Here is a 23623-nt window from a genome sequence, read left to right as displayed (position 1 = left end):
GTTGTAGCTCATTAATTCTCAGTGCAGTGCAAATATACAGCATTTACTGTTGATGGGCATGCAGGTGGTTGCCAGTTTGGGCTATTATGAACAGTATGGCTTACATTCTAGAACATGGGTGGAGATGGGAAGAGAGACATTCTAAAGCATGTTTTGCCAAACATCTGGATGCATTTCTGTTGGGTGGACCTAGGAGTAGAATTGCTGGGTGGCAGGTATGCAGGTCTTCAGCATAGGACATATTCCATCTCTCCAAAGATACACTCTTTCCAGCAGGTAGAAGCCAGAATAAGGTTTCCAGGTAGAGTACATGTTTTCTGATGGCCCTGGAGTATATTTTGGATTAATTTTGGGTCAAGCAGGAATACAGTGGCATTTTAGTAAGCAATTATTCTTAGAAATCTGAGAGAGGAGTACTGGTCTTGACAGAGAGAGATTCTGTATTTAAATGAAGACATTTTAGTTCAGTGTTTGTTAACTTTTTCTTGCTATGCTCAGCCAGTGTCATCCACCAACGGAGCACATCCTGTCCCTGATACACTGACTCGGTGGGTAGTAAGGGAAGTGACTATGTAGAGGGGCAGAGGCAGAGTAGAGCCGCCACATTGTCACTTTCCGCCTGTTGCATGTGTTCTCAAGGCTTCCTTGTGTCCTGCATCCTCAAGGCTGTGTTTCAGAGCGTGCCTTGGACGCTGAGGACATCCACCATTCAGCAGCCTCATTTCTGAGGCAGTTCATGGTTTGACCCAGGCTCTGTCTTCTGTCAGAATCACCTCTCACTCTCTCTGAGGCCAACAGTATCTTCTGGTCCTGGGTTGAAGTCCAAGTTGAGTGCCTTGCCAAGGGACTCTGTGACGAAGAAAAAGGGGCTGGAGCTTAGCCTGAGTCTTCTGACCACACACCCCAGGCAATTCTGCCACACCACAGCCCCCTCCTCTCTGTACCAAGCAGATATATTGGAGGTGGTGCTTTATTTTGTAGTGATGATTAATAGGTCCACCTAGACCACAGGCTTTTCTGTTGCTTGGCGGAGATTCAACTGTCCGTTCTCCATATTGCACAGGTGACGGCATTCCTCAGCAGCAGGGTGTCGTGGTCTGTCAGAAGCCCTCCCAGCGTGGTACTGTGACAAGCCTGTGGCTTTGGTTATTCCTTTGCTGTGGCAGATAGTAGATTGTATCCTCAGTAGTAGATGGATAGTGGTAGATAGTAGATTCTATTTCTTTTCCGTGGTAGATAACAAATTCTATAAAGTTATTTTAGGAAACTCTCATAATGGGATGTACTAGATCGAGTAATGTGAAATCTAAATCCTCAAGAGAAATATTTGGGCATTATTGTCCATTTTAATATTTCCTGTTCGTGTGTGGTATTTTCTGAAACCTGAGCATTTACCTTAAAAGCATATTTTCCACAACTACCAATGTCTATTAAAGGGGAAAAAAAATGACCAAAAAACAGTCCAGTTAACTTCATGCTATATGTAACATTAAAGGGTGCTTGATAACCTCTAGAGTGTAATGTTACCTTTCATCATTCTAATAGAATAGACTACTATCATTTAGAGAGTGAGCTTTAAGCTTCAATTTTATTTTTAATTTTTATTATTATTATTATTATTATTATTTTTTTTTTTTGAGACAGAGTCTCGCTTTGTCGCCCAGGCTGGAGTGCAGTGGCGCAGTCTCGGCTCACTGCAAGCTCCGCCTCCCGGGTTCACGCCATTCTCCTGCCTCAGCCTCTCCGAGTAGCTGGGACTACAGGCGCCCGCCACCACGCCCGGCTAATTTTTTGTATTTTTTAGTAGAGACGGGGTTTCACCGTGGTCTCGATCTCCTGACCTCGTGATCCACCCGCCTCGGCCTCCCAAAGTGCTGGGATTACAAGCGTGAGCCACTGTGCCCGGCCTATTTTTTTTTATTTTTGAGATGGAGTCTTGCTCTGTTGCCCAGGCTGGAGTGTAATGGTGCGATCTTGGCTCAATGCAACCTCCACCTCCCGGGTTCAAATGATTCTCATGCCTCAGCCTCCTGAGTAGCTGAGATTACAGGCGCGTGCCACCATACCCAGCTAATTTTTTTTTTTTTTGTATTTTTAGTAGAGATGGGGTTTCACCATGTTGCCCAGGCTGGTCTTGAACTCCTGACCTCAGGTGATCCACCCACCTTGGCCTCCCAAGGTGCTGGGATTACAGGTGTGAGCCACCATGCCTGGCCTAAGCTTCAATTTTATAATAGTCTATACAATTATTTCAGAAACTGTTGCCTGTGTCTTGAAATTTTAATGGGGATTACCAGTCACTGTAGGTCATTTTTATTTTAAAAAGAGATTTTATTTTGTGTAGTTAGAGTCTGGTCAAGTTAAAGAGCTAGCAAGACAAAATAACATAAACAAAAAAAAAAGTTTTTTTTAAAGTAAATAATACAACTTCCAAAATATCATTTATATTTTTATCTATGTAAGTGAGTGCCCACAGTATTTCCAGGGAAGTTATCACAAGATGTTTAATGTTGTTTTAAGAATCCCAGCCTTGATGTAAGAGTTTATACCCCAACTTAGTCCCAAGAGGCTTTACACGTGGTGACCAATGCTGTTATTTATACCTGACCATGGTGCAATGACACCCTCCTTAGAGCTTGTCCGAATCCCCTCACACACACAAGTTAGTTTCTCAACCCACTTTTTGGTTCAGTGGAGCCGGGATGTCCCTGGAATATGGAGCCATAGAAGTTTATAGAAGAGGAGAGCAGGGCTCTCACACGTGCTTCTGTGCAGGTGCTGGGTGGACGCCAGGACAGGCTGCAGCAAGGGGTGTGTCTTTGGCAGGATATGCCTGGCTCTACTGTTTCACCGCCTCAAATTAGGTTACATTTCCTTTAGAGTTTAAAGTAAGATTGTTGTGAGCCCTCATCCTGTTGGTCACAGCCAATCCACTCTTTTATTTGGTCCAAGGTCCCTCAAGGTGCTTACCTGGCCCCATGGATACCATCCTGCTGACGAGCAAACAGAAGAAGAAATGGGAATGTGAACATGTGTCCTGTTCCCCAAAGTAGTCACTGCCTTGTGGCTTTGTCACTGCATAGTGGTGACATCCAGTATTGAGACCAGCACCTGCCCACTGTAGGAAGCAATCCAGTCGCTGGAGCCTGGGGCCACTGCTGGCCAGGACAAGGGTGCCCCTTTCCCCAGCGTGGTGTTTCAAATGGTGCTCCAAGCCAGAGGAACCTGGCCCTGAGGCCAGGGCTCACCTTGCCAGCCACTCTGCTGGTTCTCCCACCAGCTGTCCCCATGGAGTGCCATGGAGCAGGGGCTGGGAGAGCAGCACACCAGTGTCATGAACTCCCCACCCCCACCCAGCTATCTGTCTGGGTCCTCCAGTCCATCAGATCTGTTATGATATTTGTGGATCTCAAAAGAAAAGGGCTCAGTCATGACCCAACATGCATTTGGCAAAGATCTCTCTGACTGTTGAGTGGATTATAAGGGAGGTAGGGTTCAAGATCAGTTAGGAGTAGTGCAGGACCCTCAAAATGAGTTAGGAGTAGTAGGGGGCCCTCAAAATGAGTTAGGAGTAGTGGGGGCCCCTCAAGATCACTTAGGAGTAATGGGGGTCCCTCAAGATCACTTAGGAATAATGGGGGTCCCTCAAGATCACTTAGGAGTAGTGGGGGGTCCTTGAGATCAGTTAGGAATAGTGTAGCATCCTCAAAATCAGTGAGCAGTGGTGGGTGTCCTTAAGATTATTAGTAGGGGGTAGCCTGAGATCAGTTGGGAGTGGTGGTTCTGCAGGCTTCCTGGAGAGAGATGTGGCAGCTTAGACCAGTGGGTGCAGATGGGAAGAGAGGCCTGGCTTGGAGACCTGGTCTTTGTGGGTTTGGGTGGATTGAATGTGGAGAGGTAGAGGGTGATGTGGAGGATGGGGCCATGGTTTCTGGCTTGGTCCCTGGGGGATGGCAGTGCTGGTGGTTGAGGTAGAGATGACTAACCTCTGCTAAATAAATTTTTGCAGACCAAAAGTTGTTATTGTTTGTTTTTAAATGTTGCTGAAGTCCAATTTATTACTTTTAACGTACTTTTAAAAAAAGTGACTAGCGTCACATCTAAGACCTTTTTGTGTAGTGCTAGGTACAAAAGGTATTCTCCTACAGTTTCTTTTAAACTTTTGTAGTTTTGCATTTTATGTAAAGCTGTGATCCATTTTTGATTATTTTTTATAAGACGTGATATTTAGGTCAAAGTTCGCTTTTTTGCTTATGGATGTCCAATTGCTCCAGCACTATTTTTGAAAAGGTGATTCTTCCATTGAATTACTTCTTCTACTTTGTCAAGTATCAGTTGGCTGTACTTGTATGGATCTATTTCTGTTGTTTAATTCTGTTCCATTGATCTATGTGTCTGTTCCTCCACCAATACCACACTGTCTTGATTACTATAGTTACTTAATAAGCCTTAAAATCAGGTATAATGATTTGTCTCATTTAATTCCTCTTTTTCAAAGTTATTTTAGCTATTCCAACTTCTTTGCCTTTCCATAAATATTTTAGATTAAGCTTGTCCATATTTACAAAAACACCTTGCTGGGATTTTGATAAGATTTTGGAAATAATTGACATCTTTATTATGTTGAATCATCTAATCTGTGAATATGGTACGTTTCTCCATTCATTTATGCTTCTATATCTTTCATCATTGCTTTGTGATTTTCAATATACAAGTCCAATACATGTTTTGTTCCGTTTATACCTAAACATTGTATTTTATTTTATTTTTTTAGATGGAGTCTTGCTCTGTCACCCAGGCTGGAGTGCAGTGGCACAATTTTGCCCCACTGCAACCTCTGCCTCCTGGGTTCAAGCGATTCTCCTGCCTCAGCCTCCTGAGTAGCTGGGATTACAGGCGCACACCACTACACCTGGCTAATTTTTTTTTTTTTTGTATTTTTAGTAGAGATGGGGTTTCACCATGTTGGCCAAGCTGGTCTCGAACTCCTGACCTCATGATCCGCCCACCTCAGCCTCCCAAAGTGCTGAGATTACAGGTGTGAGCCACTGCACCCGGCCCAGCATTTTATTTTGAATGATCATGAATCATATTGTTTTAATTTGTTTCATATGTGCATTGCTAGTATATAGAAACACAATTTATTTTGTATGTTTGTGTTGTATCTTGTGACCTTGCTGAATTTGTTTAGTACTAGCAGATTTTCTGTAGATTCCTTATGATTTTCTATGTAGACTATGTTATCTGTAAACAGTGATAGCTTTATTTCTTCTTTATGAATCATTATGTGTTTTATTTCCTCCTCAGGCCTTATTGCATGGGCTAGAGCTTCTAGTACTATGTGGAATAGCAATGGTGAGAATGGACATTCTTTTCTGGTTTCTGATCTTAAGGAAAAAGCATCCAGTCTTTGTGCATTCATTATGATATAGCTATCTGTTTTTTATAGATGGCCTTGATCAGTTTGAGAAAGTTCTTTTCTAGTTTGCTGAGTGTTTTTATATCATGCACATATGTTGGATCTTGTCAAATGCTTTTTCTGAGACATTTGATGTGATCTGGTGGTTTTTAGATTTAGCCTGTTAATATTGTGGATTATATGGCTTGATTTTTAAAAATATCAAACTAGCCTTGCATCCCTGGAATCAAGCCTACTTGATCATGATACATAATTCTTTTTACATATTGCTAGATTCTAGTGGCTAATGTTTTGTGGAGGTTTGTTGTGTCTGTCTTCATGAGGCATCTTGGTACTCTTTCTGTACTCTCTTTGGCATGGTAAAATGAGCCTCATAAAGTTAGTTGGGAAAATATTATCCTTAGCAAGGATTTCTGAGAAAGGAATTTTGAGTTAAATTCCATACTGTAAATTTTGTTTAGATCTTCTGAATCTAAAATGATATAAGTTCATGAAAAGTGCAAAGAGAGTAAAAAAGGAGAGTACTTCAGAAGAACTGAAAAGTGATTAAGTTATACAAGTACGCTTTTTTTAGATTCTAAAATGGCCTGCCCTGGGGATAATTGTGAAAGACTACTTCTGCACCACAATTCTGCATTAGAGAGAGCATTTTAAAATGTTACCACCAAACATCACTTTTGGAGTTTGCTTGAAAACGTGTCTTGAATCAGAGGCGAATTATAAAACAGTGCTGTGTTTCAGGAAAAAGGTTTTGGTTTCTCAGTGGTGTTATCACAGGGTATATGCTTTAAATATTGTTAGTCTCCTCAACTTGTGTATATACAGGTTGAGCACCCCTAATCCAAAGATCTGAAATCTGAAATGTTCCAAAATCCAAAACTTTTTGAGTGCTGACATGGTGCTCAAAGGAAATGCTCATTGGGGTATTTTGGATTTCAGATTTTCAGATTAGGGATCCTCATCTAGTAAGTATACTGCAAATATTCCCAAATCCCAGACACCTCTTGTCCCAAGCATTTTGTCATTTTGGATAAGGGATACTCAACTCGTGTGTGTGTCTGTGTGTGTATGTTTACATATGTGTATGTGTGTATGCATGCATGTGTATGTGTATACAGATATATGTATGTGTGTATGTATACATATGTGTGTACATGTGTATAGGTATCTATTTGTATGTGGGTATGTATGTGTATGTGTGTTTGTATGTATGTGTATGTGTGTATATGTGTGTGTGCATACATGAAATATCTATATTTAGGTCCAAAAAATAGGGCAGTTTGGAGAACAAAGGGGAATATATAATTTTAAAAGGGAATAAAACAGCATACTTGCATTTCTTGTCAATGAAGACCAACCCTGGCTGCCTTGTACTTATTATTTGTGGTGAAAAATCAGTGGAGATTTGCTGCACATGGCCTCACCATTCTCTGTGGTGCTCAGCTGAAAGATGGTTTTTGGAAGGTCAAACAAGTTTGTGCTCCTTTTAGTTGCCAGCTGTAAGGTGATAATAATACGGGATGCCTAGTTAAATTTGAATTTCAGATGAATAATGAATAATGGTTTAACATATGCTTGTCTCAAATATTACATGGGATGTGTTTATACTAAAATATTCGTTGTTCATCTGAAGTTCAAGATGAATTGGACATCCTGTTTTATCTGGTAAACCTAGCTTTTCTCCATGTTTTTTCTGCGTTTGAACCTTGTTCACTTTCATCCAAGGTAAAAGCAAAATAAGTTAAAGGGAGAGTGTCAAAATCTGTAGCAATAGACTGAGACAGTCATCTTTTCCTGGCAGATGAGCAGGCTTGGCAGACCTTGTGTAATATGTATTTAATTTTTTCCACTGGTGCTTGTGGCAAGATGTTTAGCCCTGGGCTAGGGGATGGGGTGTTACACCCCTCCCCAAAATAGTTTGTGTCCTGCACCATCGTTGCTCACTCACACTTACTCTTCACGGTGATCTCACTTCATTTGTCTTGCCAGCATCTAATTATTCAGAAAGATTCTTACTCATCCACACATCTGCACCTCAGTTCTATTTGCAATTACCCTTTTAGGATGCTGCCTGAATTAGTGTTCATACACTGCAGATAACCACTTTTACATACTTCCTGGGTCAGATATAGAAGCAGACACAGTGTTTATCTATTGCGTGCTTCACTTAAGTTGTCAACCATCATAAGCATTGTCTTGAGTCATGTGTAGTGCTTGGATTCGACAATTGGCCTAAGGAATACATACATAATAGAACTTCTCTATCAACACCTTGCGACACCAGATCCAGCAAGAGACAGTTCCTGGAATATTTTACAAATTACATCTGAAATCTGTACCATCCATTAAACTGGCTTATGTGGCTAGAATAGGAGGAGAGAAGAAATAAAATGTTTACTAATATTTTTACTCCCATGAAAAATGTCTAATGTTAAGAAAACTTTAAATAAACATGATTGATCAATTAAAAAAACAAAAACAAAAACAACCATATACCAGCAAGAGGAAGACTGACTGGGGAAAGAGCTGTTGGTGGTCATCCTGCCATCTCTCTTAACAGCAACACTGGTCCCTGGAGCTTCCTGTTCTGTTCCTTTCTGCTTTGTTCTGTTCCAGGCAGTTGGCAGAATTGCACCGTGAACTCCAGCCTTGTTGCTATGAATGTATTTTTTATCTGTTTGATTTGTTTCAACCCAGAGGAAGGAAATGCCTGTGACTCTTGTTTGCACTTTTGGCTGGTTTTAGGGCACCTGAGGCCATTCAAATTACAACTCTGCCCAAAGCAAAAGCTAAAGAATATTACTCTTTTCAGGACAGATGTCCTTAATGTAAAGTCAGAAAAAACATCATAGGAAGCTTTACAGCAGCTAAACTGAAGGCCATCCATGGCCTCCCTGTTTCATTTGAAAGGCTCTGAAGAATGTGGGCTCTGCAAAGAGATAAGTAGGGGAGGACCCCCCAAAAAGCAGAGAGGGGCCTCCAGGGCCATCTTCTCTATGGCCTGTGAAAACTGAGTCCAGTATTCCCAAGTTTATGATGGATTCTCAGATTTCTACCATTTTCAGCTAAATTCACTTACAAGAAAGTTTAAAATCTTGTTTGTAATGATCTATTCACTCAGAATGATGAAGTGAGAAATTTGATAACTGCTAATATCTGGAATTCTAAGATATTTAAATCTAGTCTGGTTCTAAAAGAGTGTCAATAAATAGTAACTACAACACTTTTATGTTGACAAATATGTTTTATTGGTTAAACTGCATAAATACATATTTGCTAAGCATTGGTCTTTCAGTGGTCATAATGGATATTTTCCTACAATTTTGATGTTCTAGGAAGCAAAGAAATACCACTTGCTGCAAGGCTATTGCCATTTGTGAGAATCTTTCTGCAGCCCTCAAGCCTGGATACAGATTTTTCTAAATGGAAATCATTTATTTGGTAAATATTCTCTGCTTCTTACCTTCTACATTCGAGCATAAAGAAATCTATTTAGTTTCTAATAACCAGAAATTATACACATGCTTGCATCAAATGTGTATTGGCCAAACCTCGTGGGCAAATGTATAGGGAAATCACTTGAGTTGGGCATTTTGAGGAGAAAGAGCCTCCACTGCCATCCCTGGGCCTTCTCTGCCTCAATTCTCAGTTGTGGAGCTCAGCCCTCTGCTGGGAAATCATCTTGGAAATAAAAGCCTCTTCATTTTTTCTCTGGGAAAGGAGCATAGGCTTGTATCCTCCTTTAAAAAGGATCAAGAACATCACTGCACACCCATTAGGATGGCCACTATCAAAAATAAAAACAGAAAATAAGTGCTAGTGAGGAATTGGGGAAGTTGGAGCCCTTGCTCATTGTTGATAGGAATGGTGGTTCCCTAAAATATTAAACATAAAATTACCATAGGATCCAGCAGTCCCGCTTCTGGGTATATATCCAAAAGAATTGAACATGAAGACTTGGACAGAAATCTGTACATCCATGTTTATAGCAGCAGTAGCAAAAAGGTGGGAGCAACCCAAGTGTCCTTCAATCTATGAATGGATAAGCAAAATCTGGCATATTCATACAATGGAATATTATTCAGCCTTTGAAAGAAAGGAAATTCTGACATATGCTACAACATGCATGAACCTCAAGGACATTATGCTAAGTGAAATAAGCCAGTCACAAAAAACAGATACTAAATGATTCCACTTATATGAGGTACCTAGAGTAGTCAAATTCATAGAGACAGAAAGTACAATTGTGGGCGACGAGGGATGAGGGGGGTAATATGGAGCTGTTGTTTAATGGGGACAGAGTTTCAGTTTTACAAGATGAAAACAGTTCTGTTGATGGTTGTACGACAATGTGAATATACTTAATGCCTTAGAAGTGTACACTTAAAAATGTTGAAGATGGTAAATTTTATGTTATGTGTAATATACCACTATTTTTTTTAAAGTATCAATGATTTGTGTCTGTCTGGAGATGGAAAGACCACTCATTCCTTCCTGTGCCCATGTAAATGTTTCTGTATTGTGGTGTAGTGTTGTGATGGGCCTGTGCTCTCCCTGTCACATGACACTCTCGAGCACATGAGGTTCCCTTTCAGGTTGCCATGCCAAGAACCCCTGTAGGTTTTCTCTGGCTCCCCATCATCTGACATAGGTTTGGCCAAGAGAGCCCCAGCAGAGGAGGCAGGATGCCTGAGATACCTCTGGGTCAAGCTTGGAGGAAGGGCTCCCCGCAACACTGGCCAGGTTCTCAACCTACCAGCCTAACTTTTTCTTTTTCTTTTGAGGTAAAATGAAATGCACAAATGAGATGAGCCTTGACAAATCCATGCACCTGTGTAATCCAAGTCCATATCAAGATACAGAACACTCACATTCACATCATACCAGAAATCTCCCTCATGCCCTGCCCCAGCCCTTCTGCCAAGCAACCTGTCTAATTTCTCCATCACAGATTAATTTTGCCTATTCTAGAACTTCACATGAAAGGGATCCACAGTGGGCAGTCATTGCTCGGCAGAATGCCCCTGTGATCCATCTGTGCCACTGCTTTATCAGTGTCCTGCTCCTTTTCGTCACTGTCTGCATTCCATTGCCTCACCGTGCCAGGGGTTGCTTGGCTACTTTCCTGTGGCTAGACTCCTGGGCTCTTCCCAGTTTGGGGCTTGCTGGAATAAGGCTGCTGTGAACGTTCTTGTACAAGGCTTTCTGTGAACGGATTCTTTGGTTTCTCTTGGGTTAATGCCTAGGAATGGTATCGGGTCACAGAGAAGTTTACAAAACTGTTTTCTTCTCCTGCCCACAAGGTCCGAGAGTTCTGGTTGCTGGGCATCCTCACCAGCGTTTGGCACTGGCAGCCTGCTTTCTTAGGGCATTGCTGTGGGTGAGTAGTGGTTTCGTCGCAGTTCTCATTTGCATTTCCCGGTTATCTGACAATGCTGAAGACATTTACTGATCATTCGCATGCTCTTCATTTGTGAACTACCTATCCATCTCTTTTACTGATTTTTACTAGGTTTGTTGTACTTGTTGACTTGCAGCTAGTTTTTTGGGGAAGTAAAATTTTTAAATTTTTATGAAGTCTAATTTATCATTTTTTTAATTTGTGGTTGTTGTTTCTGTGTCTGAAGAAACTTTTGCCTATACTAAGCCATGAAGATATTGTTCTCTTTATTAAAGCTTTATAGTTTAGCTTTTACATTGAGCGTTGTGATTCATCTCTAATTTTTGTGTATAGTGTGAGGTAGGGATTGAGGTTTCTTTTTTCTATGTGGATACCCAATTTTTTCAGCATCATTTGTTGAAAAGACCATCCTATCCATGATGAATTATAGTGGTGCCTTTGTCAAAAATCAAATGGTCACGTAAGTGAGGGTCTATTACTGGGCCCTTTATTCTGTTCCATTGTTGGTCCTGCCATTACCACACTTCCTTGATTACCATGCCCTTATACTAACATCCCAAACTTCTGGTCATCCCATGTTCTTGGCTGTGCTCCAGTGTGATTGAGTATGTAATATTAACCTGTTGGCTCACACTCACTTTCCTTGTGCATAACATGGCAATGATGTCACTGAGTGATGGTGATGACTAAGAAAATTCTGACAATGACATCAGGCACAGCATACACATAGGACATCTTCAGTAAATGTGTCTCTCATATTGGATTCTGGAAAGTGAGCTCACATCTTTGTGTACCATCACCACATCATTGTGGTATAGGTGGGAGGTCAATTCAGAAACAACAGGGTGAAATAATTTTAATTAAGATCTTTCATTCTGTGACAGAGGAAAAAGATGTAGCTCAAATTACTGAGTTCCAGTGTTGACCTTGGCCATTTTATTTTGCAGCATTCTCTAATCTTTCAAAATTGACCAGTCTGAGCCTCACTTTTGTCATATGTAAAATGAAGACAGTACCCCTCAAGGTCATTGTCAGACACAGATCCGTTCAGGCATGGGAAAGCACTTTGTAGGACCTAAAACATTGTAACATCCTGAAATGCTGTCTTGACCTTTCTCTCTCCATTGGGATTGCAAATATTCAGAGGGAAGGACAGATGTTTCATTTCCATTTTTTGTGTCTGACTCAGATATGAGGTCTCACTTCATTGATTTGGTATTGATTTGGCATTGATGAACAGAACGTTTAAAATCATTGATTAAGAGTGTTTACAGACTTAAAGAGCCAGCTGTTGCCTTCTTGAAGGTTTTGATTTAAGACATAAACCCGGGCAAGTTTGAACAAGAAATAGCAACTGTGGGACACAGATGCTTGGACTCAAGCAAGCAGCAGATGGTGATGATGAGACTGTACAGCCACCAGCCTCATGCCTCTTGAGGTATGTTTGGAATGCCCCAAAGTCCCTTAACCCAGAGGAAGGGTGAGTGCCCCAGACAAGGAACAGGTGGGCATGAGAAAGACGAAGAGAAGGGCAAGAAGAGGCTACCATGGCAGCAGAGATTGCCGTGTTCACTTTGAGCCCTGAGCAGTGGCTTTGAGGCTTGTTTGGAAGTGTTTCCAACTCTTAGGTTAAGTGTGTCTGGGTCTCAGGTAACAGACTCAGGTGTAAGGAACAGCCTTTTCCTTCTCTGTGAGTCTGCTTAGATTCTGAGCTCCCATTCCACACAGCCTGTGCCAGAATCATTTTGGGTGTTTTCTGTCTCCCTGGGTTGTGTTGGAGGTAGGATCTTTCTTCAGAACTGAAAGGCAGAGGTCCCCAAGAGGGAATGGCCACCCTGAGGCTGGTGGGCATTGGTCCACACAGACAGGCTCTGCAGTGCCATGCATTTACTTGCCTCGCGTTACAGGTATCTGCACATGGTGAAGGTTGGGAACGTTTGACATCTTTATTGGAACAACCCAATGTCTAGTATCCTCATATCATGCCAAGGTGGTCTCCACTTCCTGGAGCTTTCACCCAGTAGTGGGCAGAAGCCCATGGAACCAAGAGGGAAGATGGCAGAAGCCTTCTTTGATCTGCACAGGGTGTGACTTCCAGAACAAAACCAGCATGGGTGAAAGATCAAATGTGGGAGGCCTCCCTGTCTGGAACCTGTTCCTTACCACGTTGATGGTGCCAGGCCACGCTTGAATCAGAGAATTTGTTGGAGCCACAGAAAATAATACAGTGCCTCAACAGACCCCGTCCCAGGTCCAGTGCCACCCCCGTCCTCCAAGGAGAGGGAGGGTGTCTTCATGTCTCTAGTCTTGACCTGCGGGCGCTCCCGCCACTGCCCCATAGTTTGCTTTGCCTGCTGTCTGTGCTCACCTTTCTGTTGGTCTCTTTGGTTTTGTCTGCTTCATTTGTTGGCTCGATCATGCACTCATTTAACATGTTTATGGAGCATGTACAATGGACCAGGGGCATCAAATGCAAAAGGAAATGAACATGAGCACTTTTCCCTGCTTGGATAGAGCCAGTTTGATGCATGGACACTCAGAGGCACAGCAATGAAGAAGGGACCATGCCCTCCTCCAGTCATAGTGTACATCTTCTGGCCCCTGGCTTAGGGACCTGCCCAGGGTAAAGCGGGAGAGGGAGATGCGGGAGGCAGCTGTGACAAATCCCTTCCCAGAGGACAGGGACAATAAATGCTTTGTATTAGCTAGTGCAACCCTTGAAGGCCAAAAGCTCAGGGAGATGGGTTCCCAGGACAGAAAAAAGTACAGATTGGTGAGAAAATATTCCAGGCAAATTTGAATCAGAACCATACACTCTCTCACCTTATTTCCCCCGTTTTCTCCATACTGTCCTTCAATGAGTAGCTGATCTCAAAGATGACTAAGGCCTGCAAAAGAACAAGCAGGCAGAAAAACCTGAACATAAAAAAGAAAGAGGTTATATAATTACTTGTCATTGACTATAGTCATCCTACTGTACAATATACTATGAGAAGAGAGGATCTTGTGTGTTCCCACCACAAAGAAATGGTAAATGTTTGATGCATATGCTAATTACCCAATTTAAACATTACACCATGTGAACATCTATTGAAACATTACATTGCACTCCAGAAATAAACATAGTTATGTGTCCATTAAAAGCTTTTAAAAATTAAAAAAGAAAATACTAACAAAAACGTAAAATAAGACATAAGCAAATGTCTGAGGAAGAACTGAATGATTCAGTGACTGGCTCAAGAGTTCAAAAAAATAAATTTCCATACTCAAAAAGAAACTGCTGATCTCTAAAGCAGAATTTAAGCATAGGAGGAAGATTCAGAGGAGCGAGTGAGATGGAGGAAAATAGGGCCCAAGCTGGCAGAATTCAGGATGGAAAGTGGAAAAGAAAAAACCAAAATGGTGCCATCACAGAGATTAACCAGGAAGCCACAAAGTAGGAAGCCTCCTTGACAATGCAAGCACCATGGGCAGGATAGGACCACACAAAAGGAACAAAGCCTCACCATAATTTGATTTTATGTGTTTTTTGTTTTGTTTTGTTTTGTTTTGAGATGGAATCTTGTTCTGTCACCCAGGCTGGAGTGCAGTGGTGTGACCTCGGCTCACTGCAACCTCTAACCCCCGCCCCCTCCAGGTTCAAGCAATTCTCCTGCCTCAGTCTCCTGAGTAGCTGGGATTATAGATTCACGCCACCATGCCCGGCCAATTTTTGTATTTTTAGTAGAGACAGGGTTTTACCATGTTGGCTGGGCTGGTCCCAAACTCCTGGCCTCAAGTGATCCACCCATGTCAGCCTCCCAAAGTGCTGGGATTACAGGCGTGAGCTGTCATACCCGGCCTGATTTTCTAACAAAGAGTTTTAGAAAAGAAGGAGAACATTAAAGTATACAATAAAAAGAAAACTGTGTAAATATACAGGCCAGACTTGGCTCTGTCATTCAAAAGGAAAAATTGCATTTTGGTAAATGATACAGTTTAGCTCTGTGTCCCCACCCAAATGTCATCTTGAATCATACTCCCATAATTCCCACGTGTTGTGGGAGGGACCTGGTGGGAGATAATTGAATCATGGGGTGGTTTCCCTCATACTGTTCACATGGTAGTGAATACATCTCACGAAATCTGATGGGTTTATCCAGGGTTTCTGCTTTTGCATCTTCCTCATTCTCTCTTTGCCTCCTGCCATCCATGTAAGACCAGACTTGCTCCTCCCTGCCTTCTGCCATGATTGTGAGGCTTCCCCAGCCACATGGAACTGTAACTCACATTAAACTTCTTTCTTTTGTAAACTGTCCAGTCTCAGGTATGTCTTTATTAGCAGTGTGAAAATGGACTAATGCAGTAAATTGGTACCAGTAGAGTGGGGTGTTGCTGAAAAGATACATGAAAATGTGAAAGCAACTTTGGAACTGGGTAACAGGCAGGGGTTGGAACAGTTTGGAGGGCTCAGAAGACAGGAAAATGTGGGGAAGTTTGGAACCTCCTAGAGACTTGTTGAATGGCTTTGCCCAAAATGCTGATAGTGATATGGACAATAAGGTCCAGGCTGAGGTGGTCTCAGATGGAGATAAGGAACTTCTTGAGAACTGAAGCAAAGATGACTTGTTATGTTTTAGCGAAGAGACCAGCAGCATTTTGCCCCAGCCCTGGAGATCTGTGGAACTTTGAACTTGAGAGAGATTATTTAGGGTACTTGGTGGAAGAAGTTTCTGAGCAGCAAAGCATTCAAGAGGTGACTTGGGTGCTGTTAAAAGCATTCAGTTTTAAAAGGGAAACAGCTTAAAAGTTTGAAAAATTTGCAGCCTGACAGTGTGATAGAAAAGAAAATCCTATTTTCCTAGGAGAAATTCAAGCCAGCTGCAGAAATTTACATAAGTAACAAGGAACCAAATGTTAATCCCCAAGACAATGGGGAAAATGTTTCCAGGGCATGTCAGAGGTCTTCACAGCAGCCACTCCTTTCACAGGCCTGGAGGCCAAGGGAAAAAAAGTGGTTTCATGGGCTGGGCCCAGGGTCCCCAAGCTGTGTCCAGCCTAGCGACTTTGTGCCCTGTGTCCCAGCTGCTCCAGCCATGGTTGAAAGGGGCCAACACAGAGCTCAGGCTGTGGCTTCGGATGATGCAAGCCCCAAGCTCTGGCAACATCCACATGGTGCTGAGTCTTTGGGTACACAGAAATTATTAATTGAGGTTTGAGAACCTCCGCCTAGATTTCAGAAGATGTATGGAAATGCCTGGATGCCTAGGCAGAAGTTTGCTGCAGGGGCAAGGCTGTCATGGAGAACCTCTGCTAGGGCAGTGCAGACGGAAATATGGGGTTGGAGCCCCACACAGAGTCCTTACTGGGGCACTGCCTAGTGGAGCTGTGAGAAGAGAGCCACCATCTTCCAGACCCCAGAATGGTAGATCCACTGACAGCTTGTACTGTGGGCCTGGAGAAGCCACAGACACTAAATGGCAGCCCACAAAAGCAGCTGGGAGGGAGGCTGTACCCTGCAAAGCCACAGGGGCGGAGCTGCCCAAAACCATGGGAACCCACCTCTAGCATCATCATGACCTGGATGTGAGACATGGAGTCAAAGGAGATCATTTTGGAACTTTAAGATTTGACTGCCCCAATGGATTTTGGACTTGCATGGGGCCTGTAGCCCCTTTGTTTTGGCCAATGTCTCACCTTTGAAACAGTAGTATTTACCCGATGTCTGTACCCCCATTGTATCTAGGAAATAAGTAGCTTGCTTTTGATTTTACAGGCTCATAGGTGGAAGGGACTTGCCTTGTTTCAGATGAGACTTTGGATTGTGGACTTTTGAGTTAATGCTGAAATGAGTTAAGACTTTGGGGGACTGTTGAGAAGGCGTGATTGGTTTTGAAATGTGAGGACATGAGATTTGGCAGGGCCTAGGGGTGGAATGATATGGTTTGGCTCTGTGTGCCCACCCAAATCTCATCTTGAATTGTACTCCCAGAATTCCTACATGTTGTGGGAGGGACCCGGTGGGAGATAATTGAATCCTGGGGGCAGTTTCCCCCATACTGTTATCATGGTAGTGAATAAGTCTCATAAGATCTGATAGTTTTATCAGAGGTTTCCACTTTTGTGTCTTCGTTATTCTCTCCTTGCCTGCTTCCATCCATGTAAGATGTGACTTGCTCCTCTTTGCCTTCCACCATGATAGTGGGGCTTCCCCAGCCATGTGGAACTGTAAGTCCAATTAAACCTCTTTCTTTTGTAAATTACCCAGTCTCAGGTATGTCTCTATCAGCAGTGTGAAAATGGACTAATAAAGTAAGCATTAAAAAGACTGAACAAGACTGACTGACATCCTGGTGAATTTCTTGATTTCCATGGTGATTCTTACCTGGCACAAAAGCAGAAAAGGTTAGGAACATAGGTATGTAGAATCACACTGGGTCAGCGTCTGTCAAGCAACACTTTCTGAAAGATACTGGTTTCTGAGAAATACTGAGTGGAACAATGGGGCCCTCAATGATTTCCTATTTAGCCAAATTGTCCCAAGTATAAAGACAGAGATAATAGATAGATTTTTTTCAAGCGTGCCATAAATCAGAGAGCTTAGCTGCTATGAGCTCTTTTGAATAAGGGTTTTGAATAAAATGATTGAGTATCAAAATCCAGCCAAAATAGAAGTGAAGAAAAGTACAGAGCTTAGTATAAATGGGTGGCAAACCTTGGATATGTATAAACATAAAAATAAGACAGGCCATCTGCATGAATTACAGTGAGAGTATGTGATGTAAATGATGTAAACCTTGCAAATAATATTACAACTTAGGAAAGTCTTTGGCTAGGTGAAGGGAGTGGATGTGTGAGTATCTAATGCCTTCATCTTAGCAAAACAGTTGACAATCACTATGTTGAAGAGGCTATTTTAAAAAATGAGGGTGATAACTTCAAGACTTTTCATAATGTTTTTGTTATCTTTAGAACAATCATTTAGGAAGACATCTCTTATAGTAAAGAAGCATTTCTCTGAAATTTAGCAGCTCTTTCTGTTTGGCTGTCTTGTCTTTCCTTTCCTTTCATTATCTTTGTAGTGAAAAATACGACTTGCCAAATGCTCAGTCTGTTGTGGGCATGGAGAATACCTGGTGAGCTGGCATTCATGCATGGAGCATCCTTGCAAAGTGGGAGGTGTTGCTATGGAAATAAAACAGGTGAAGTGATGGAGGGTCGGGGGTGAGATGTGGCTCAGGAAGGCCTCTCTGAGGAGTGCTTGGATAAGACCCAGATGCTGAGCTGGAGCCAGCCTGGCAGAAGGCGCAGGCTTCAGTGTCCTGAGCATGAAGGAATCTGTTCCAGAAACTGAACAAAGGCCTTGGTTCAGTGTCCCTACTTTGCTGGTGCTCTAACAGGTGACCTGCCTAGTGACTAGTGCTGCCCCTGCTATGCTCTTCATGCCTTGGACTGTGTCTTCGTCTTTTCGCCTACCTAATCAGCCTGTAAAATTGTCTGGTAGATGTTCAGTGAATGTATAAAGATGCATGTATGAATGAAATAACCCATGAATGAATGAATAGATTCTTTCAGGGTGTCAGGTTAATGACATATGACAGTTTATGCCGTGAGCTGTTTCTTATTTTTAAGTTTGACATTGTTGAAGTAGACCTCCTTTTGGAAACACGGTGAAATCCACATTTTCCAGCATGGGATTTAGGCTGCTGCTGAGGGCTCGTGACCAGGCAGTTCTAGTTTGATATTCTGGCGTCCTCCTGTGAACCACATGAATTTCTCTTCTGAGTTTTAGGTTTTAAGGTACACGTGCAATCAGAGAAATGAAGTTCACAGCCAAGTTCCTTGTCTATATTTGCTTGAAAAGAAAATAAGCTGAGATATTTTACGTGAGGTAGGTTCAGGAGACGTGCCCTTTGAAAACCTTGAGTGTAATGATTTTGCTAACTTTACGCTTACCTATTCTTTGCTGTAAGGATATTTATGTAACAGTCATGGCGACTCTCAAAAACAGCTTAATGAGTAATTTTAGCTCTTTTAAAATAAATGTATCCTCTTTGTTGGCAAAGATTGTTTGGTGTGGGAGTCTGCATTTTGACAGTCAAATATATAAGTTCACTATTTTGTTTAAGCAGCTGTGATTTACTGGCTAACATGTGGAATGCTCCCTCTTAAGGCCACACCCCTGGGGATGGAGCAAAGACACTCATCCTCCTCCCTCGAAGCCCAGCTTAGTAAGATTGGTGGGAGGTCGCTGATGCTCCTACCTGCCTGGTGAATTTCTTGATTTCTGCTGGGGGTGCAGGCCTGAGTTTGAATCACAGTCCCTCCACAGCACCCGCTTTGTGTTCGAAAGAGGTGTCCTGGGGAGACATCGAGGAGCAGAGCTTTATGTGTATGGTATTTTTTGTCTTTGAAACACAGGCTGCAGAGAGGCTGACAAAGTTTTCAGCATGTAGCTGGAGCATCCTTTGAACATTGTTCTCCAATCCCTTGAAATGCATGCCCCGCAGGCCAAATTTTTTTTGCCCCATTTTACTCTCTGTAGTTTTTACATGGAACCATACATCTTGTAGAATTTTATTCTGAGAATTTATAAAATTAAGAGTGTCTTTTTAACTAGTTATTGTCTATGGAGATCTTAGAGTCCTCCGTTAGGGTACGCAGCCTTCTCCTCCACTTTGAGGTCAAGTCTATACAAAGATATGCCCAGAAACGTGTGTTACAGTGCATTTCCCAAGCAATTTGCCCTCTTGGTCCTGTGGGGTCTGCCTGGATTAGAGATGAAGTCTCTTCAGGCTCTACAATTGCTGATCTCTCTTATGTAAGAAAGTCCCGGCAACTGACACTTGCAGTGTGCTATTTAAAGAAAGTTTTCTGTGAATCTCTTTGCAAATGAAGAGAAGCTTGTCTGGTTATTTGTGATGTTTCTTCTCTGCCCACGAAGAGGCAGGGTGGCCAGGCTGGGGATGCAGGCCTGCGTTTAATCACAGTCCCTCCACAGCACCCGCTTTGTGACTGGACCTTCTTGGAACCTGTTTTCTCATCTGTAAACTAGGTACACTGGTCGAATGTCTTGTTTTCTTTGTTGCTTCTTTATCTGTTTCCTAATAAATAACAGAAACTGGAGGGAGCTGGGGTATGGGGTCCGTGATGCCCAAGGATTCCCAGTCAGGTGCAGCTGGGTCTAGGGTGTGCCTGCTCCCAGAGAGCAGCGCTTTGGGAAGCCCATGCCTGTGTCTGCCTACATGGCCCCGTTTCTCACTGTGTGACTATGCCATTTTCTCTCTCCCTACTGAGTTCGTCATACACATGGGAGCAGATGACCACCAGTAGCTTCCTCACTTCAGAGAGCTACCACTGTACGACACCAAAAGACCAGGAACAAGAGAAGAAATAAATACATTAGACCACATCAAAATTAAAAACTTCTGTGCTGCAAATACTACCTTTAAGGAAGCAAAAAGACAGCCCATAGAATGGGAGAAAATATTTGTAAATCATGTCTGATAAGGAACTCATATCCAGAATATATAAAGAACTCTTAGAACCCAATAATAAAAAGCCCAATAACAAATAGAAAAGACACTTGACCAGACATTTCTCCAAAGTTGATATACAAATGGCCAGTAAACACATGAAAAGATAGTCAACATCATCAGTCATTACGACACAAAAACCAAAAGCAGAATGAGACAGCACTTTACATCCACTAGGATGCGTAGAATCAAAAACACAGACAAGTGTTGACAAGGAGGTAGATAAATTGGAACTATCATATATATGTTTCTGGTGGGAATATAAAATGGTACAGCTCTTTGAGAAACAGTTTGGTAGTTACTCAAAAAATTAAACATTGAATTTCCATATGACCCAGTAATTCCACTTCTAGGGAAGAGAAATGAAAACATGTTCACACAAAAACTTGTACACGAATGTTTATCATTATTTATAATAACCAAAAACTAGAACCAACCCAAAGCCCATCAACTGATGAATGGTTAAATAAAATGTAATATACAATGGCATATTGTATATTGTGTTATTATTCAGCAACATAAAGAAATGAAAAACTGGGCTGGGCTCAGTGGCTCACACCTGTAATCTCAGCACTTTGGGAGGCCGAGGCGGGCAGATCATGAGGTCAGGAGATCGAGACCATCCTGGCCAACATGGTGAAACCCCATCTCTACTAAAAAAAAAAAAAAGAAATAGCTGGGCATGGTGGCGCACGCCTGTAGTCCCAGCTACTCGGGAGGCTGAAGCAGGAGAATCACTTGAACCTGGGAGGTGGCGGTTGCAGTGAGCTGAGATCACACCACTGCACTCCAGCCTGGTGACAGAGCGAGACTCCATCTCAAAAAAAAAAAAAATAAATAAATGAAAAACTGATTTATGCCACAACATGATTGACCCTGGAAAATATGCTACGCAAAAGGAGCCAGTCACAAAAGACCCCATATTATATGATTGCATTTATATAATGCCCAGAATAGGCAAACCAATAGAGACAGAAAGTAGTCTCGTGGTTGCCTAGGGCTGGGGGCCTCAGAGGGAATGGTAAGTGACGGCTGGTGGGTGCAGGGTTTCTTTCAGGGTGATGAAAATGCTCTAGAATTAGATTGTGCCGATGGTTGCACAACTCTGTGAATATACTAAAAACCATTGAACTGTACACATTAAATGGGTGAATTCTGTGGTAAATGAATTATATTTTAATAAAGCTGGTTAAAAAATGAAAATTTACAAATTAAAAAAAAAAGAATCTTTCAGCCCTGATTTCAAATTCCTGGAGAAGTACTCTGGTCTAGCTTGTGGGCAGCCAACCACTGGATCCAGTGTTGGGACCTGTTATAAGAGCACAGCTACCAGAAAATGGTGGGGCCAGTTTTCTATGAAGCAGGCAGGCAGAGAGAGCAATAGGTGTCCATGCATGAGGATAGCAATAGTGTCTTGTTACTAGGATTAAAATAAATAAATGCATGGGAAGCATTTAGTACTGTGCCTGACACACTGTATATGTTGACTATAATGATTGCATCAATGTCAGTTTACATGGGGAAGAATCGTGTGATATCTCATAGAAAATATAGCTCAAAAAATAGTCAAGTGATGATCTCAACCTGAAGGAACCTGAAGAGAAGTGCCAGGATAAAACGGGATTTAACTCTGACTTTATTACTTGAAACTTTGAAGGCAAATGGTGTGTGGTTGATTGTTTAAGTGGGATACATCTGTACCTTATATTTTTAAATATGTAGACTTGAAGTCATCTTATAGACAGTCTCAATTACTTTTCAGTAGTAATTTATACGCTCCATTGCCTGCTTGCAAGATAATTTACTGATTTCTGTGTTTTGCTATTATTAGCTTTCCATTGTTGCTTCCTGTGATATGAAGTATTAAGTGGTTGCCAGCAGAAGCAAATAATAAGAATGTTTAAGGGTGGAGTGGGGCAGGAATGGACTTTCTTTAATCAGCCTTTGCATCTGACACTCAGCATGTGGGTTGTATTCAACTTCTTAGTTGCCATGTGAATGATACCACTTCACAGTGTGGAGGTGAGGGACTAGATATTTAAAACGCCTGTATACCTAGGCCATAATCACAAAACCATAAATACTGTAATTATAATTTTGATAATTACATGTATCAAATATATTTGATGTTATGTATAAAAATAACATATACTGATACATTATATATGACATAATATATAACTACTTGTTATATGTTACTTATATGTTGTATATAATGTAGTATATTTATGTTACCTGTATAATATATAAGTATGTATATGTAAGTATAGAGGCATATATGTTTGTATAGAAATGAAGTGGTTTTAATTATACACATATGATTACGTTAGAAAAAAATAGACTACACAGATAGACAAAATAAAATACATTGGAATTTCAAAATTCCATATTCCCAAACAACCAATGCTGGTATCTGTTCTTCCAGATTTTATTTATTTAGCTCTACAAATATATAGATCACACTAGTCATATTCTTTTCTCTCCGAATATTTACTAAACATCCATGTGCATTAATAAATGCAGGTCTACATTTTTTTTACTTTTTGGTTTTTAGATAATTTTAGACTTACAGAAGAGTTGCAGAAAGCATGCTTACTTTCCTCTCTCTAGCACCCAACTTATTTGCAGCCTTCTTGAGCTCATTAGGCTTCCCCAGAAGTGTCATATTCTTAGTTTTTAGGTTATACTTTTCCCCCTAAGCCATTTATCCAACAAAAAGAAATTACTGGGCTTTTATTCCATTTGTAATTTATAACAACAATTCAAGGGTTCTGCCCTTCATTAGATCCTTGCTTTTAAAATGTGGTTTTCTAGCTCGAAGTTCCATCCTTAATCTCTTATTATTTGGAGAAGAGAAGCTATTTCGTCTTCCAGCCTGATAAATCTCTACATGCATGGACCACTCCATTCATTTCTGCTTACAAACTGGCCAGTTCTTTTCTGAGCTCATCTCTTTTCTGAGCTCATCTCTTTCTTGTATCACCTTGCCAAACCCAGCCATCAGTGTCCCTCTGTCCCACAGGACTGACCTTTTGTCCTCCACTTATTCTCATCAAGTAGAGAACCTGCCCTCAAGATGCTCATAGGAAGTAGTTCTACCAAACTCTCCACCCATCCCGTGATACCAGGACTATATAAATTATTTTTAAATTTTTTACAGCAGCAGACCACTAGAAGATGCTCATTTCTGTATCAATCACCATGAGTTCTGTAATGCTTCAGAATCTCCATGGTTTAGAAAAGCTTATGTCTTACTACCATCCGTTGTCCATCCCCAGTGCAGATCCA

General features: G+C 41.7%; 1 protein-coding gene across 4 annotated transcripts in view; it reads left to right on the top strand.

The window, feature by feature from the left end:
• The window catches only part of OTUD7A (OTU deubiquitinase 7A), a 385873-nt gene that overhangs the window by 28623 nt on the left and 333627 nt on the right, over positions 1-23623 (top strand). Inside the window, exons 1-3 of one of the 4 annotated variants that reach the window (XM_030814378.1) lie at positions 5342-5355; positions 8755-8860; positions 10723-10799. The exons of 1 other annotated variant lie outside the window; for it this stretch is intronic. The gene's annotated coding sequence lies outside the window, so the exon portion shown is untranslated. Of the gene's footprint in view, positions 1-5341; positions 5356-6602; positions 8861-10722; positions 10800-23623 lie in introns of those variants that run through there. 2 more of the 4 variants (XM_030814377.1, XM_030814376.1) reach the window with 2 other exon arrangements.

Source organism: Nomascus leucogenys, chromosome 6, assembly GCF_006542625.1.
Source record: "Nomascus leucogenys isolate Asia chromosome 6, Asia_NLE_v1, whole genome shotgun sequence".
Classification (NCBI taxonomy): domain Eukaryota; kingdom Metazoa; phylum Chordata; class Mammalia; order Primates; family Hylobatidae; genus Nomascus; species Nomascus leucogenys.
The sequence above is the reverse complement of the archived record's forward strand: the minus strand, read 5'-3'. Positions and strand labels throughout refer to the sequence as shown.